Source organism: Podarcis tiliguerta (assembly GCF_965153285.1).
Source record: "Podarcis tiliguerta genome assembly, chromosome: 4".
Taxonomy (NCBI): domain Eukaryota; kingdom Metazoa; phylum Chordata; class Lepidosauria; order Squamata; family Lacertidae; genus Podarcis; species Podarcis tiliguerta.
Window position 1 is genome coordinate 33,448,486 of NC_139537.1, and position 18,891 is coordinate 33,467,376.

Here is an 18,891-nt window from a genome sequence, read left to right on the forward strand (position 1 = left end):
ACATCCTGCACTGAATGCACAACATACATAAGAGCCTTCTGGGTGAGGCCAGTGGCCCATTTAGTCCAGCATCCTGTTCTCTCAGAGGGTGAACAGCTGCTTGTGGGAAACTAGCAAGCAGGATATGAGCACAAGAGCATTCTCTCCTCCAGTGGGTTCCAGCAACTGACATTCAGAAGCGGTACTTGCCTCCAACTGAAGGCAGAGCATAGCAGTTGCGACTAGTAGACATTGATAGCCTTACCCTCATGAATTTGTATAATCCATCTAAGTTGGTGGCTGCCACTGCCCCCTGCAGGATTTGAGTTCCATAGTTTTAACTCTGCGTGGCATGAAGCGTGTGCATGCCCTTAATGCACATTTACATCTGTATTTCCTAGCTCTGCTGCTTGAAATTCTTTTAACTGGAGATGCTGGGGATTGAACCTGAAGACAATTATTTCCCAAAAAAATAATCATAATTGAAATATGAAAAAGGGAGGAACTAAATCCAAATTAACTGAATACTAATGAAAGTTTTACAAAAGAAAGGAATTACCAAAATATTTGTAAATCTAAAAGAAGAAAAGTAACCATTTTCCCGGTGCACACCCCTACCTCCCCATCCCTTTATCTCCCCCTGTTTTGGTGCCCAAGACATTTGCATGCAGGACACCCACTTTACTAAGAGTTGGAGTGTTTTAATAAATTAAAAATTTTGTATGGCTCAGTGGCTACCTCCCTTTCCAAGGGAAAAATCTAAATGTCACCTACACTGGTATAAGTTTTAAGATCTTAAGACTGATTAGCTTTCTTTGTGAACTGCATGTTTTCAAGGGGCTTTTTGGTAGCTGACGTCTGAACTGCAGGTAGCAAAAAATGATGCTTGAGATCGCAACAAACAAGTCTGAAATGTCATTGATTCCTGATTTTTTCCCCTTTTTAAATAAAAGTCTGTAAGAGCTGTTTTGAAGACAAACTGTTGCTGTTTAACATTTTGGTTCACTTCAGTGATGTGCCTGGGTACAGAAGGCAGACTTGGCATGGTCCTCACCTAGAGGGGACTTGTAGATTACAGTAGATGGAACAAGACATGGATTTGGATGAAGCCAAAGATGTACTGGCAATAGGCCAGGGGAAAGATGGAGGGGCAGGAAAGTAAAGCTGGTTTGAGCAAGGGGTGGGATGGTTCAAGGGAACCTGTCTTGCAGGAGATAGAGGTTTGATCAGAAGAAGGCACGGCATCAGGCAGATGAGATGGGAAGGAGGCTAAAAGACATTTGGGAAACAAGCATGTCTACCAGTTGTCTAAGCTCCTGCAAGCCCACAAAGAATGTACAGAAATTATCCAGCCCTTTAAAAACTGTTGCGTGTAAAGTAGGCCCAGAACATCTTACCCGTTGAACCATAAAGAAACTGAATTTCAAGTTTTGTTTACTCTGAACCTGTTTCTGTTGATGTTAAAGAAGTCTACACCAATACCTGTGATTAAACTATTTCTCTATCCACAATCCCTTCTCATGTGTATGTTTGGTGCTGTTACTGTGACAGCTTTTTAAAATCACTAAATCAATCACCACATCTTTCTTTTCATGGCCAGCTGAAAGGATGGCAGTATATTTGACTATAAAGAAGGGAAGGACTTGACTGTTGGATTTGTCACCTTTGATGTTTCTGTTGTTTGTTCGTCCTACTTCTGATACTGACAAGTGGCATCTATTTACAATTTCCCAACATTTCATCTCACACTCTGACTAACAGTTTCAAGCATCCACATAGGTTGGTGTTTGGACCAAGACTTTACTACTACAGTACAAGTAAAATGCAACTGCATGGTCAGGCATCTAGGAAACTTGGGACATGATTAGCTGTTCACTATGACACCTTCCGTGGGACGCGAGTGGCGCTGTGGGTTAAAGCCTCAGTGCCTAGGGCTTGCCGATCGAAAGGTCGGCGGTTCGAATCCCCGCGGCGGGGTGCGCTCCCGCTGTTTGGTCCCAGCGCCTGCCAACCTAGCAGTTCGAAAGCACTCTCGGGTGCAAGTAGATAAATAGGGACCGCTTACTAGCGGGAAGGTAAACGGCGTTTCCATGTGCAGCTCTGGCTCGCCAGAGCAGCGATGTCACGCTGGCCATGTGACCCGGAAGTGTCTTCGGACAGCGCTGGCCCCCGGCCTCTTGAGTGAGATGGGCGCACAACCCTAGAGTCTGTCAAGACTGGCCCGTACGGGCAGGGGTACCTTTACCTTTACCTTTATGACACCTTCCAATCAGCGGTGCCCAAACTTTTTTCAAAGAGGGCCAGATTTGATGAAGTGAACATGTGTGAGGGCCGACCATTTTGCTTGACATTCTTTGAACCATTAAAATTAAATGCAAATTATATGCAAAGTAAGGTAAAGGTAAAGGTACCCCTGCCCGTACGGGCCAGTCTTGACAGACTCTAGGGTTGTGCACCCATCTCACTTAAGAGGCCGGGGGCCAGCGCTGTCCGAAGACACTTCCGGGTCACGTGGCCAGCGTGACATCGCTGCTCTTGCGAGCCAGAGCCGCACACGGAAACGCCGTTTACCTTCCCGCTAGTAAGCGGTCCCTATTTATCTACTTGCACCCGAGAGTGCTTTCGAACTGCTAGGTTGGCAGGCGCTGGGACCGAACAACGGGAGCGCACCCCGCCACGGGGATTCGAACCGCTGACCTTTCGATCGGCAAGCCCTAGGCGCCGAGGCTTTTACCCACAGCACCACCCGTGTCCCATATGCAAAGTAAATCAAATACAAATTAACTATTTTATGCAAAGTTCAATTGCAAACGACATACTTTTCATTTCGTCACATGGATGACAAATCTAAACAGGTGTTAAATCACTCTGCCTTTCATATCTGAAGGCCAGATAAAAAAACAAAACCAGGAAGCTGAAATAGATGTCAGGAAGATTGTAAAGTGGATTAAAGCTTGTCTGTCAACTTTTAAGTTCAAAAAATATGAACAGCAACATAACACCAGATATACATGTTGTGTCCAAATATATTTATACCAGATTTAGACCAACTGACATTAACTGAGATTTGACAATCTATTTATCTCAATTCAAAACAAACTTGGCCTGCACTAATGTGAAGGGTGAAACTGAGATCTGGACTGCAGCACATAGGCTAGGTCTGGTTCAAAGGTAGTGGTTTTGATTTGCAAAATGTCACGCAGGTGAGAGTCACTTAGTCTTGTCGTCACATGGTTCTTGTTATAAACAGCCACAGTCTCTTGGCATATCAGACACACACAGTGATTCCGTATTTCAGTAAAGATGTATTCCACTTTCCACTTGTTTAAGTACTGCAGACTTATTATGGGTCACTATTTGGTTATTACAGTATTTTACAAAAAGTGAAGCTCCACCTCCAGATTTCACAGTATCATACTATGGCATCTTCTACTAAATTTTTCATAGATGCTGTCCAGATTACTGTTTACAGATTATTTGGAGAAGTGGGGTCAACTGTGTGCATGTTTGATACTTTCCCATTTGGGCTGTTTCAATGGTTCATGCTAGATTTTTAATTTTTCCTTTATCACCTTTATCACCTTGTGAGACTCAGACTCCACTCTCCCATTTTAGATATTTCCTCTCTGTTACTCCCTTATATGAATTTTATTGCTATATTTCTGTTGGCCACCTCAGTCTACGAAAGCAGATAGATATTAAAAAACAAACTTTGTAGGAGTCCTATGCAGTTTTGATGTGGCCCCCCCACTTCAGAAGTCTGAGTAGAGAAAACAATTTGATTTCTTGCCCATTCATTAGTTCTCCAGCCAAAGGCCTAGACACAGAAATCAAGATGTCCAAATGCATGACAATATCTTGAACTGGGGTCAATGTTAGCAGTCTGAATATTCTTTTGAAATCAGATATAAGAACAATCTAGCAGTAAAAAAAATGTACACGAATGAAGATAAGTTATGCAAGCAAAGAATTAAAAGGTTGAAATCGGAAGGCTATTATTTTTTTCTCTTAACATGTAGAATCATAGAATCATAGAGTTGGAATAGACCACAAGGGCCATCGAGTCCAACCCCCTGCCAAGCAGGAAACACCATCAGAGCACTCCTGACATATGGTTGTCAAGCCTCTGCTTAAAGACCTCCAAAGAAGGAGACTCCACCACACTCCTTGGCAGCAAATTCCACTGTCGAACAGCTCTTACTGTCAGGAAGTTCTCCCTAATGTTTAGGTGGAATCTTCTTTCTTGTAGTTTGGATCCATTTACTTTACAAGGTTTCCTGCAAAAGCAGAAACCCTTTTTTGAAAGAAAACTGTCAGTATTGCTTTGGGCATAGTTTAAGATCCAGCTGCAATGGTGGATATCAAGCAATTACCTGCAATCTTTACTACCTCTCCAGATTCACCGTACCATAATTTTACAATGCTTAATATTTCAAGAGACATGCCTTGTTCTCCTCTCCATTGATTACCATGATGCAGAACACCACAGTCCCTAGCAATTAACTTGTTTTGAACGTTTGATCATTTGCTGAAAGTGATTCCCGTAACCGGAAAAGTGAGTGATGCAAATTTCAAAAGTGGCAGAGCGATCAAATCATTGCCTTCCAATTTTGTAACCAAGGGTTTGGCCCTGAGTACTCTTGGACGTTTAAATCTGATACCGTGTAATACGGTATATCTGAAGGAGCGTCTCCACCCCATCGTTCTACCCAGACACTGAGGTCCAGCGCCGAGGGCCTTCTGTTGGTTCCCTCACTGCAAGTTACAGGGAACCAGACAGATGGCCTTCTCGGAGTGGCACCCGCCCTGTGGACATCAGATGTCAAAGAGAACTACCAGACTTTTAGAAGACAACTGAAGGCAGCCCTGTTTAGGGAAGCTTTTAATGTTTGATGTATTACGGTATTTTAATATTTTGTTGGAAGCCACCCAGAGTGGCTGGGGAAGCCCAGCCAGATGGGTGGGGTATAAATAATAAATTATTATATTATTACAATCACTTAAACCAGAGGTTATCAACCTTTTTGGGTCCACGGCTCCCTTGACCAACTACATTCTTTCTGCAGCTCCCTTGTGGGACTCAGGAGCCCAGTTATGTCACCCCTTGCCTGCAGAGCTGGCAGCCCCTCACCCCTTTCCAAAAACCCTCCCTTGGGGAGTGTTCCCTCAGTCTCCTCTCCTCTCCATTCTCCTTGGGAGTCCTCTAGGCAGCCACTGCTGCCACCCCTGGTCTCTGAGCTGCACCCCCTACCCCAAAGAGAGGTCCCTCCTCACACTACCCCACAGGGGCCTGGGATTTATCTGTCCATTCCAAACAGCAAGGGCTGGAGGGCTGGCTGGCTGGGCTCCCTCACCCATTTGCTTGCTAATTCTGAAGCCACCTCAGCTGCTGGTAACCAGCACCCCCTGACAAGCCCCACGGTCGCCATTGGACAGCTGAGCTTGTAGCCAGGGCTGCTGCAACAAACAGCTGGGCAAGCCTTTGGGTAGCAGGCATGCCAAAAGGCATCAGAGGAGGGAGGGAAGGAAAGGATACAGGCCAGTGTTGCCTGTTGCATCCCTGACCATCATTCAAGGCAACCCAGGGTGCCACGGCACACTGATTGAAAACCATTAACTGAAACCATTACAGTGGTACCTCGGGTTACATACGCTTCAGGTTACATACGCTTCAGGTTACAGACTCCACTAACCCAGAAATAGTGCTTCAGGTTAAGAACTTTGCTTCAGGATGAGAACAGAAATCGTGCTCCGGCGGCGCGGCGGCAGCAGGAGGCCCCATTAGCTAAAGTGGTGCTTCAGGTTAAGAACAGTTTCAGGTTAAGTATGGACCTCCGGAACGAATTAAGTACTTAACTGAGGTACCACTGTACATTTATTCAAGTGCTGCTTGTCTTCAAATTTCCCATGTTTATGTTTGGTTTCGCCTGTGCCTCCTGCTTTTCTCCATCCTCCAGCACAATATATGATGCTCATACCCAGATATGCTTGTTTTCTACCTGGCTTGTGGTGATGGTGATAACAATGATTGCACTTTCTTCTTTATGGCTGTGCATCTGTGTACCATACAGCCTGCTGAGACACAATTTTTTGTGGCTCTAAGATAGTACAAAAGAAGATATGCATGAATGAAAAATGATGATGAAAGGAACTGATACATAGCTGTCAACGTTTCCCCTTTTTTAAGGGAAATTCCTTTATTCCGAATAGGATTTCCCTTAAAAAAAAGGAAAAAGTTGACAGCTCTGAACTGATAGGAAAAGAAAAACGTGGGTGGCACTGTGGGTTAAACCACAGAGCCTAGGACTTGCCGATCAGAAGGTCGGCGGTTCGAATCCCCGTGAAAGGGTGATCTCCCGTTGCTCGGTCCCTGCTCCTGCCAACCTAGCATTTCGAAAGCACGTCAAAGTGCAAGTAGATAAATAGGTACTGCTCCAGCGGGAAGGTAAACGGCGTTTCCGTGCACTGCTCTGGTTCGCCAGAAGCGACTTAGTCATGCTGGCCACATGACCTGGAAGCTGTACGCCGGCTCCCTTGGCCAATAAAGCGAGATGATCACCGCAACCCCAGAGTCGGCCATGACTGGACCTAATGGTCAGGGGTCCCTTTACCTTTACCTAAGACAGTACAAAAGAAGATATGCATGAATGAAAAATGATGATTAAAGGAACTGACACATAGCTGTCAACGTTTTCCCTTTTTAAAGGGAAATTCCCTTATACCGAATAGGATTTCCCTTAAAAAAAGAAAAAAGTTGACAGCTATGAACTGACAGGAAAAGCTTTCAGGAAGTTCTATACAGGTTGCACGCACACTATATCTTCAAATCACATTCAGATTTATTTATTTATTTATTTATTTATTTATTTATTTATTTATTTGCTTAATATACTGCCCTATACCCAGAGGTCTCAAGGCAGTTCACAAAATAAAATCAAAATATAAAACTGCAAAATACATAATCAAAATAAAAACAATACCCCCCCCCAAAAAAACCACACATATTTTAAATTGCCATAGGATGTAAATCAGAACAACCAAAGGCCTGGTTAAAAAGAAACGCTTTTGCCTGGAGCCTAAAGGTGTATAATGCAGGCGCCAGGCAAACTTCCCTGGGGAGAGCATTCCTCAGACGGGGAGCCACTGCAGAGAAGGCCCGTTCTCGTGTTGCCACCCTCCAGACCTTTCGTGGAGGAGGCTCACAAAGCAGAGCCTCAGAAGATGATCTCAGGGTCTGGGTAGGTTCATATGGAAAGAGGCAGTCCTTGAGGTACTGTGGTCCTTCAATGGATTTCCCTTGAAGAATTCTAGACATTATAGTTCCCCCTTCACAGAGTTCCAAGCAAGGAGGAGAAAAAAAAGTGTCTCAAAAGTACTTGCAATACCTAAAATTAGCCACTAGATGGTGTGGTATGGCAATCTTTTTTTATGTCTTGGTGCTTTCTTGACAACATTATTGTACTGTTTAGATAAAATCAAACCTATATTCATTTAAGAGTCACCCAGCAATCAGTCGGTGATGAAAGAAAGTGCCCAAAGTTTGAAGGATACAGTATTTCCAATTTACACTTTCCTGTCAATCCTGACATTTGCAAACAAAAGTTATACAGCCTGATCAATGAGGATAATGCTGTATATGTTTGATGAAATGGACTCTAGTCCATGAAAGTTTATCCTATAACACATTTCTTAGTCTTTAGGGAGCTTCAAGGCTTGTTGCTGCTGCTGCTGCAGAGTAATGCTGCTACCCCTCTAGAATATTTTAAGAATCCTTCCTCGGATCAGACTGAATCCAGACAATATTGATTTCAGCAGGAACTAACTTTTCACAAGGTGATTTATTTTCAACTGCCTTAGGTTGTAATGATATACATGCATTCTTGTAAGTCCCACTGAACTCATTGGGGCTTAATTCTGAGTAAAGATGCGTAGTTAGCCAAGTTCTAACCCATTACATGTTGCTCCGATTCTTTTTGAAGAGCACTTTTGTTTTACAAAATGAAGCTACTGAACCTTAAATTTGTATGTGTGTATGGCCGGGGGGGGGGGGAGGGGGGAGGTTCTTAACTTTCCCCCATCAGGTGTGTCAACAGAACTTCGAATGCTCAGTACACAATATGTGGATTGGACCCTCCACTCTGTTAACAAAAGAGGATCCAATTTGCAATCAATCAATCAATAATCAATCAATAAATGCATACAGCATGTCTTATGCAGATGTGTATCCTCTTTTGCAGATGATGTGGAGGGTCCAAAAATAAATCAGGGGCCACACACAAGTAATAAAAAGTCTGACAGAGTTTTATTAACAGGTGACACTTTCCTCATAATTTAGAAAATAGAAACCTAAGAAGACTGCTGGTTCAGGCCCAAAGCCCATCTAATCCAGTTTCCTGTTTTTTACAACAACCAACTAGATGCTCATGGGAAGCCCGCAAGCAGAACATGAGTGCAACAGCACCCTCCCCACCTGTGAGAAAAACTTTCATGAGTCATGAGTCTCATGAATCACAAACCAGTTATGTTACTGTAGGTCTTTTATTGATTGATCTTAGGCTGGCAGTACTACATTCAGTGCACCACCAAGAGTAGAATTTCTGCTTATGAGGTGGGGGAGGGGGCTCCCAAGAGATTTAAGATTTACAGCAACCAAATCTGGGATGCCCATGAATGGATAAATCCAAGATTAACCCTGTTAAATAGCAAGCAGTGTATTCCAGCAACATTTGTTGTATGGTTCTCCTAATAACTGCAGCAATATGATCATCACAGGTCAAACAACGTTCCCTTTCCTCCTCCTGTTTTGGATTTGAACCACCGACATGAATACACAGTATTATGCATTCGTTTTTAGGGCTCGTTCATATCTGGTTGAGCTTAAATCGGCTTTAAGTAGTTAGCGCCAAGGAGAAAGTTTTGCATGTCTGAACTCGGCAGAACATCGCCCTCGCACCCACTCATCTAATCCCAACTATCTCGGTTCCAAATTTCTTCATCAGCGTGAATCACCCTTGTCTTTTGCATGCCCTTTCTTTCTGCCTGGTTCAGCTTTAGGAAGAGAAATTAGCTGCTGGTCTTCTCTCTCTCTCTCTCTCTCTCTCTCTCTCTCCCCTCCCCCCCCCCCCCCCCCCAGTTTCTGTCATTTTTTCCTGACTGGTGCTTTCCACACACAAGCTCTTGCGCTATTTTCATTATGTTTCTCTTGGCACTGGAAGTGTGAAAGGAGAAAGTATAAGTAATTTTGAAGCAGCTGTCCACAGAAATGAAGTATGAAGGATTTTTAAAAGCGTCAATTAGGAGATATAAATGGGTAACACACACATTGACAGGCAGGAGAGAAATCCAGAAAGGTTAGCAACGTTCCCACCACTCTTGCCAAATTTTGCAGCTACGTATGAAAGGTGCTTTTGTCTTACAGGTCAGGTACTTTGTCATACTTAACAAATTCTTACCACTTGAAATAAGGAAGATTTTCCCACAGCTGCAAGCACTCAGGCGGAGTTGGATCGAGGAGTTATGGCTCTGCCACTGTGCTGCTTTCATGACTTTGAGTGTTCTCTTTCCCCTCAGTTCTTTCTCAAGATCTTTCCTTGCTCCGTAGAAAACATAATTCCAAATAGTTCTGCCACCTTGTGCTGTGACTCTGCCTCCTGCTTAGCGCAGAGTAGAGCAGTTGACAAGGTGCCATTCAGATGTGGTGGACTACAAGTCCCAATCATTTCTGGCCATTGGCCATGCTAGCTGGGACTGATGGGAGTTGGGAGTCCAGCAATATATGGAGGGCACCATATTGGCTACCTGTGGAGCAGAGTGAAGTTTTTTTTAAGACAGCAATCCTATGGTCACTTACCTTGGGTGTGGTAAAGGTAAAGGGACCCCTGACCATTAGGTCCAGTTGTGACCGACTCTGGGGTTGGGATGCTCATCCCGCTTTATTGACCGAGGGAGCCAGCGTACAGCTTCCGGGTCATGTGGCAGCGCACGGAAACGCCATTTACCTTCCCGCCAGAGCGGTACCTATTTATCTACTTGCACTTTGACGTGCTTTCGAACTGCTAGGTTGGCAGGAGCAGGGACCGAGCAACGGGAGCTCATCCCGTCGTGGGGATTCGAACCACCAACCTTCTGATTGGCAAGTCCTAGGCTCTGTGGTTTAACCCACAGAGCCACCCAGGTCCCTTCTTGGGTGTGAGTTGCACTGAAATTGGTGGGCCTTAGTACTCAGCAAAACATAACACATGGAGTCACATCATCGGTCCATTGAGTGAGCACAATACTATTGCCTACTATTACAACTGACAGCAGCTCTTCAGACAGAGGCCTTCCCATCCCTGATCCTAAAGCTCCTTTGAATCAGAGATACCTCGGACATTCTGCATATAAGGTATCTGCAAGACCCCTAAGCTATGTCCTCTCCCTAGCATTTTAACTTCACAGAGCATGAGGCAGGGACCTGAGTTTGAAGGCTGACAGCTAAAACGCTAATGAGAGCACCAAGGCTAAGCTATGCAACCAGACAGCTGAGGCAAGGGCTGTATCATTTGACACTGTGGACTCTTGCTACTCCACCACAGATAAAGGCAGGCTGTGCTTCCTCAGGTGTTGTTGAGATGTCAGCTCCCATTGCCCATATTGGTGGGGCTGATTGGAGGAGAAAAGGAGAACGCTACTTGCCTGTGTTCATCTTTGAAATCCAATGGGTACAAAAAGCTAACATGATAGCCAGCATTTAAAAGGAAGGTTCTGTTGTGCGTTACCTTTGGTGCATCTGGATATGCCAGGGCAAATGCATACAACAAAATGACTGTTTTGATAGGTTTGGGAATTTTAGGGTCCCTCCAGACTGTCATGTTTTTTGCAGGAGGGATTCAACTGCATACCAACATATTTAGGTTTGCACAATGAAAGTGGATTAAAGTGCCCTGTTGCTTTAGCTCAGTCCCCCCCCCCCCCCTTTACTAGACTTTTTTATGGTTTGGAAAGGAAAAGCAAAATGCATTCAAAAGTGTGGAATAAATGAAAGATTAATGGGGAGATATATGAACAGCCCACAAGCAAGTCAGCATGCTTGAGCATAATAAATGCTAATTGTTATGCAACTTCCCAGAAGACATATCAGAATGAATAGTCAATCACAACCATATCCAATCAAACCTTGTGCAAGCATGTGATGAAAGCTCAATAAACAGATCCCCTGGAAGAGTCCTTAACTGGTTTGGAACTGCCCAACTGGGCACATTGTGTTCTGCTCTCAGAATTTGATTCACAGTCCCCCAACACATATTCTTCCCACTCACTGTATTGATTAATACTCAATGGGTAGTCATTTTAGATCCTTCCTGGCTCATAAGAATGTAAGGAGATCCTGCTGATCAGGCCAATGGTCCGTCTAGTCCAGCATCCTGTTCTCACAGTGGCCAACCAGCTCACAAGCAGGACATGAGCACGAGAGCCCTATCCTCTCCTGTGGTTTCTAGCAACTGGTATTCAGAAGCATTGATGCCTCTTACCATGGAGGCAGCCATCGTGGCAAATAGTCATTGATAGTCTTATCCTCCCTGAATTGGTCTAATCCCCCTTTAAAGCCATCCAAATTGGTGGCCATAGCAAACACACTTATTTCAGGATCTGCCTTTAACATGTGTAATGTACTCTTGTAGTCTAATCCTTTCTGTATTTCCTTTACTGAGCTCGAAGCTTACTCCCACAATAACGTGTGCAGGATTGTCTTGAACATTTTAATCCTGTGTAGAGCAAGGCATCCCTAAGGCAGTTGACTTCAGTGGACAGGCACACCTAGCTGCATAGGACTGGACTGCAAGTGATGAAATGTATCTGCTCCTTGGAACAAGTAGCTTAAAGCGATTAAGGCCGGCGGTGTTGTGCATCGACACAATCCGACGGTGTAATTATATAGCATCTCTCGAGAGAACGGGAAGGCTTCACCCACTCAGCGTTTCCGGGCTACGTGGAAAGTTTCAAAACGATCATCTTTGCGAAGGGGTAGCAGCAATCTTGGGCATCTTTCCGCTTACTCAGACAGGAGAGGGCAGAGGTTCACACACGCTTGCTTCATGCCCACAGTATCTGCTGTAGGCAGTGCTGAGGCAGGAGGCGGAGGGAAGTCCCGGGGAAGAGGCTCCACAATGAATTCATGCATCTGCCTCTGGCATCCGGCGTTGGCGCTCGTTCTGCAAAACAGGCTCAGGAGATGTATGCAAGCCTGTGTAGATGCTAGTAGGCTGTAAAATTCTGTGGCTGCTTTCTCAAGCTGGTATGGTACACCCTGACGGAAGTGTGATTATGCACACGTATACCCCAGGTGCCATGGGTATTTTATCCAGTATGCTTTGAAAACCATGTTGCTGGAAATCTTCATACTTTTAACTCTAGCTTTAATGTAAACTGATTGAAGATTTCAGTCACTGGCAAGTGCTTGGTTGTGCGAGTCTAATATGCCAATCCTTTCCTCATCACTGACTGCTGCTTAAACCCATCTTGAAACGACATAGGATGGATAAGGTGAGATATAAATATACCGTACTTCATAAATAAAATTAAATGAGTGTACAGTGGTACCTCAGGTTGCATATGCTTCAGGTTACATACGCGTCAGGTTACAGACTCCGCTAACCCAGAAATAGTGCTTCAGGTTAAGAACTTTGCTTCAGGATGAGAACAGAAATCGTGCTCCGGCGGCGCGGCGGCAGCAGGAGGCCCCATTAGCTAAAGTGGTGCTTCAGGTTAAGAAGAGTTTCAGGTTAAGAACAGACCTCCAGAACGAATTAAGTACTTAACCCGAGGTACCACTGTATCAATTTCCCCAGCTCTCTAGCACACGCATTATACATTTTCATCCATTCAAACCTACTGGCTCCAATCCAGCGCTCATGAATATCTTCCCAGAGGTACAGAACTGCTGATGGAAATGTAGGCAGACCTGGCCTCCCTGGGGCAGAACATCCTGCTTGGTAACTGCTCTGGAATCTAGAGAGCTAAGTCGGAGATAGATTTGTGATATCCACCAACTCAAAATGAGTCAGATCCCCTAAGCCATGCAGGTGCCTTCAACGGCTGAACTTTTAAGAAAGGGCTTGTGTTTCTTGCGCTGTTTATCTGAGCCCTGTGACGTGGAATGCCTTTATGGTTGCCTGCATGTCACTGTCCGGTTGAGAGAGGGAACAAAGCACCCCAGGACATCATTGCTGCCGTACTGAGATTGAGAATGACCGTCAGTCCTCTCAGTCAGCGGGCGAGTAGGGCTGGGCCTGAGTCTTGTGGTACAGGAACTGGGCCCATCCACACCTGTCCCTCTTCCTGTTTTGGTGGCAACTTCATAGTGCCCTGGTCTTTCCCGCCATGCTCTGAGGGAACTGGTTCCATTATTTCTCCTGCCACATCCTCATCCCCAATCCTGGCTGGCTATCTGTCAGCTTCCGTACAAGGCTTCTCAGTGTTATGAACCCTTAAAGGAGAGAGGGGGACTACTTAGATGAAAAGCCCAGTGGGTCATAGAGATGTGCTGAATTTTATACAGAAGTGTAAAGTTATGAATGAGAGAGCACCATATATGGCAAAGTACTCCAAAGCAATACTTGACCACACTACACGTAGGTGGCTTTAGATCAGTGTTTCCCAACCTTGAGTCTCTAGCTGCTTTTGGACTACAGTTCTCATCATCCCTGACCACTGGTCTTGCTAGCTAGGCATGATGGGAGTTGTAGTCCAAAAACAGCTGGAAACCCAAGGTTGGGAAACACTGCTTTAGATAGATAAGACAGCTAGATAGAGGCAATTGCCCTGAAGAAAATGATCATAACTTTCTTTTATCTCCTGTTGGGCCAGGTTTTGTCACTGCGAAGGTTTATTTTAGTTTCAAAAATCAAACAGAATATTTACAGGATACCACTTCTTGCTCTGGAAGCATTTTCTCAAAACCAGTAAATGCACTCGCTTCTCCTTTTTTTTGCTCACTCTGACCAGCCTATTGACCATGTTGACAACCTTGGCTGGTGAGGAGAGACTAAACATTCCTAAAGATCCAGTGGATCCTTGCTGGCACACACACACACACACACACACACACGCCCGGCCTAGGAAAGTTACCATTCCCACAGAAAGCAAAAGTCCATCCAAAATGGAAAGCGAAAGGACTCCGGTTTTCATAAAGAACTTCGTGCAGGTCTCTAAAAACAAACAGATCTTTTGACTGCCCTTAACGAACGGTGTGCAGCGCTATTTGCATTGAGGACAACAACAAAAGCACCCCTGGAGCCTTGACTACCAGTCCTCTCCGTCGTCAGGGCACCGGTCCGGGTTTTCCGGCAACTCAGCGGGGTGGGGAACGTCCCGGTGACCGGCTCGCCCCGCGAGGGAATTTCCTCCATGCCGAAAAAGTCCGAGCTGCAACTCTCGTCCCTCCACCCCGACTTCCTCTCTCACGTCACGACATTCCCCTTTCACCCCTCCCCCTTTTAACCATTGCAACACCAACCAGGCAACTCAGGACTGAATCACAGGCGATAATGATATCGGGGCGTGAGGGGTGGGGGTGGGGGGGGGTGGGGAGGAAAGAATCCCCGAAGACCTCGAGCTTCGTTGTGAAACTTTCCCTTTTGGCTGGAGAGGCAGCGCGTGGCGGTGACGGGTTTGGGGCGGGGGGAGCTTCTGCCGGCAGAAATTTTAAGCCTCCGAGGGAAATGTTCGCTTTGCCATAGAGACGGAGCGCATAAGCAGCTGAGGACCCGTTAAGCAGCCGGGAAAACCATCTAGCTCGTTCCCTGAAACCTAGCTTCACTCCCGAGACATGAAGGTATATAAATATATACGTTTCCTTATCCTTTAAAAAGGCGAAACCGTGTGCTTTTCACACAAAAGCCATTTCTATTGGGGTGTGGGAGAGAGAGGAAGAGGCTTCCTCACAGGTGCCTGGCAGGCAGACTTGGCACTTTTATTGTCCATTCCGGGTCGCCCAACCACTATCATAGTGTCCTTTCTCTTGGCAGATCAAGATGAGCAGGGGACAGCAAAGGTTGCAAAGTTTTTAGCTGGGGCAATCAGAATAAGATCCACTATTTGTCTATTGATTCAAAACCCTAAAATGTATTTTATATAATTGACTTTTTATTTCTATTCTTTGTATATCGTATTGGTGTTTTATTGCTATGGCCGATGTCTGACGCAAATAAAGATTCATTCGTTCGTTCGTTCTGTTAAAAAGACAGAGGTTCTGTCAACAAACAAACAGCAAGCCTGGTTTAAGTTTTGGAAACTTATTTCATGCTGTTATTGTTATTCCTGTTGGACCAGATGGCCCCCGGGGTCCCTTCCAACTCTGCAATTCTATTATTCTTTTATTTGCACGTGGGAAATCAGAGGGTTGTGGGGCAGGGAGGGGCAAGGGGGTTTGCTGCCTCTCTGGTTATTGAAAGCCAACTTTTAAGGAAACACACACACACACAGATGTGGCTGGCTGCACATGGGCACCTGCTGGCTCCAAATAGAATTAGTTGCGCTTAACTGCCAGTAAAAATCATTAGATGAGTTGGTCCTGACTGACAAGTCATCTTGAACTGACAGGAACTTCAGTGTCAGTCAATGGAGCTGGATTAGGGTTTCTAAGTATGAATGGGAATGATGGACAGTTGAGATGGCAAGGTAGTGTGGACGAGCAGCTATTTCTGGCTTAGAGCAAACCCAACATGGAGTGTGGTACTTTTAAAGCAAACATGTTTATTGTGGCACAAGCTTTTGTATTCTAGAGTCCATATTATCAGATCAGACTCAGGAAGTGTTATCCTAAACTGGCAGGTGTGTGTGTTTGAAATAAATCTCTATCTGTAAATAAACACTCACACACACACACGCAAGAAGTGAGGTCAGGAGGAAATGAATGCAACAAACAAGGCTCTGATAATCATGTGTAAAGCTTAAATGTATGTAAAATGTAAATGATTACAGCGACCACCCTAAATCTACGTTGATAACACAAACATCCACGTAATAACCCACCAGCTAATTTACAGGGCTCAGAAGACACTTTCTGTATGAACTTGTTTACTACCTTGGAGCCTCTGTTTCAGAGAATTCTGGGAACTGTTCTGCTGGCTCTTCAGGAAGCTGGTACCCTCCAGATGTTTTGTACTGCAGCTTCCATCAGGCTAGCAAAGGCTGTGGCGCACCATAACTCTACTAGCACCCCAGGATAGCAACAGGGGAGAAAAGTCTGTCTACTGCACATGGGCAAGCCCACCACTGGACCAGTTAATGGGTTGAGGGCCCACTTCCATCTCTGGGTTCCTCTGAGCCATCCTTAATGGAGAGAGATACTGGAGCTTGGGGAAGTAGGTGCTATTTTCCTCCTGCATCCTAGTCCAGACAATGCTTAATGCTGAGAGGGTCCTGGAGAAAGATGACTTTGCTTCTGCTGACACCAACATAACCAACTTGCCATTCCTGTTTTGCTTGGAGAGACAAACCAGGAAGCTTGAGCTCATACTTGCTTCCCTGTAGTAAGAATCAGTATGGCATGGGGTGGAGTGGCAAAATCAGAGAGTTCTGAGTTTTGTTGCAGCTGCAGAGCTGGCCTCGGCACCATGGGGTGAGTTATAGAGCTGATAGAAATTTGGACAGAATATAGATAGAAATTTGGTGGCCTCAGTTGCCATCAGCAAGTTGACATGCTTTGCTGTCTCTCTAAAGAAAGGGTCTGTTTTTCTGTGTGCTTTCTTTTATATATGTCTTATGAATATGAATGAGAGGGTTACTCTATGTCTTTCGCTTTCAATTTCTTTTTTGCCTCTCCTTCTTTTACCAAACCAATAAACATATTCAGAACACGAAAAATCCTCTTTACTGTACAAAAGGAGACAGCAGGCTTTCATTGAAATCAACTTAATATGTCAGAAGTTTTGAGAAATATTAACAAAGTTAAAATTTTCCAGTTTTGAAAACTGCTTTGTGTTTAACTTTAGTTATTCCAGAAGAAAATAATTAACTGTTTATGGGCTTTTGTATTACCATTCTGACCAGCACTATATTCAACAAAGGATTATTGAATGTTTGAACACAGGTAAAATGCATAGTTGATTTTATTCTCAGCTTTATATTACTTCAGCAGAAACGATGTGCTGCATTTCCTGCTGAGATTCATTTCATTCCTCTGATCCTAGATTTTAAACTGAGTATTCCCACTGCATTTTTGTGGGGTTTAAAAAGAGCAGTGCATTAACTACAGTGTAGGTTTATCCAGGAATAAAGTCAAACAATGCAATCCTATACCTGCTTAGAAAAAAAGCCCAACTGAGTTCAATGGGACTTACTCCCAGGTAAATGTATATAGGATTGCTACCTAACTTATTTTCTGCTGTTTGATGAGTTCAGTTCAGTTTTAAGAAATGAATTCAAGATAATAGTTTAGTTTCAAGAAATGAATTCCTGATTACATTTAATTCTCGAACTTCTTTGCCGCACGCTTTAGAATCAAGAAGAGAAAAGTGAAAATCAGTATTGAAAATCATAATGTGCCTGCTTTATTTCATACACATTTTCTTGTCTTTAGCTAATTTTTTGAAATTGGAGATATCATATGTCATGTCACCAGCTAGTCAATGCTTTGTTTGGAAAAATGGCCAGCTAAATGTCTTTGGAAACCTTAGAAACTGAGGACACGTCAACAGTGTTTTTGTGTTGTTTTCCCCTCCATCATCTTGTACTGAGAGAAAGATTGCAGGGGAAAGGGTATATGTTATGTATGGTTTTGTTTTGTTTAATTTTTTACATTTATATCCAGTCTTTCTTCCAAAGAGCTCAAGGTCGTTGACATGGTGTCTCACTCCACACCACACAGCACTATACTGTACCACACTGGTTGTAGTAGGGAAGCAGGGAAAAAGTGAGTGATTATCTTATCCATTGTTTGTGTTTGTGTGGGTCCTTTGGTTGTACCAGCCCTATATTTGTGATTGACAATTGAGTTATTTGTTCCGCATGCTGGTTATGTCCTGCTTTTAGATTGTAGCAGAATTGTGGTGTTGGTTGTGTTGCGCTATGTGGGGATGTGCCTGATAAGCATATTGTTATGAGGTTGTGGGGTTTTTTGGAGCGGGGTCAGACTCCCCTAAATCTCTAGATTCAGTAAAGCATTAGAATTTAAGGATACCTCTGAATTCTTGGTGTCAAAAATAACACAGACCAGCTTCTTCATGAGGTCATTACTTAGTAATGGCCAAGTTGCTGACCTAACAAATGGCAGGATGATGGGCCATTAAGCTAGATGGCTCTTGGAAGCAGCCCCTGCCTGAGCTCAGAGGGAGATAGTTGGCAGAGACAAGGAGAGTTTAGTTTTAGGATTGAAGTTTGCCTGATGTGGGCTGGAGGAAAATTGTTTTGGTCTGTTAAACACAGCAGGATGGAGAACCGGGAGGGGTGGGATGGTCACAACACAATGTGGGCTGACAGTTCGACTCCAACATTGCAGGACCCACATGGAGTGTAATGATAGGAACCTCTCTATACCAGGCTCAGGTTATATGTGTGTGAGTGTAAATAAACCCTATATCATAAAGATACCACGGTCTCCACTGTGCCTCATTTCCAAGGAAAGCATGAATCCTGGGTAAGTGCCTGGACCCCTGAAATGTTGCACCGTTTGGAGATTTGGGTGGCATGTAACAATGCAATCCATGGACAGAATCATTTTCAAATGGAAACGAAGGGTTCCCATTAGTGGCTTAAAATGCAGCAAGGTGACCTCCCCCCCTGCGTTTCAGGTTGCATTTGCATGGAGTCATTTCACATCAGAGACGGGACAGGGATTTCTCCACCTGATACACAGGACATTTTTTTGTTTCCCCACCTCTGCAACCCCACAAACTTCTACTCATTAAACTGTACTCTGTGCCTGTGTGATGG

At 44.4% G+C, this 18,891-nt stretch overlaps 2 protein-coding genes across 2 annotated transcripts in view; one reads left to right on the forward strand and one right to left on the reverse strand.

Moving 5' to 3' along the window:
- RPL24 (ribosomal protein L24) overlaps positions 1-18,891 on the reverse strand; it is a 191,202-nt gene that overhangs the window by 39,080 nt on the left and 133,231 nt on the right. The window lies entirely within an intron of this gene.
- The window catches only part of NFKBIZ (NFKB inhibitor zeta), a 34,380-nt gene continuing 29,983 nt past the window's right edge, over positions 14,495-18,891 (forward strand). The window contains exon 1 of the mRNA XM_083438365.1: positions 14,495-14,791. The gene's annotated coding sequence lies outside the window, so the exon portion shown is untranslated. The remainder of the gene's footprint in view (positions 14,792-18,891) is intronic.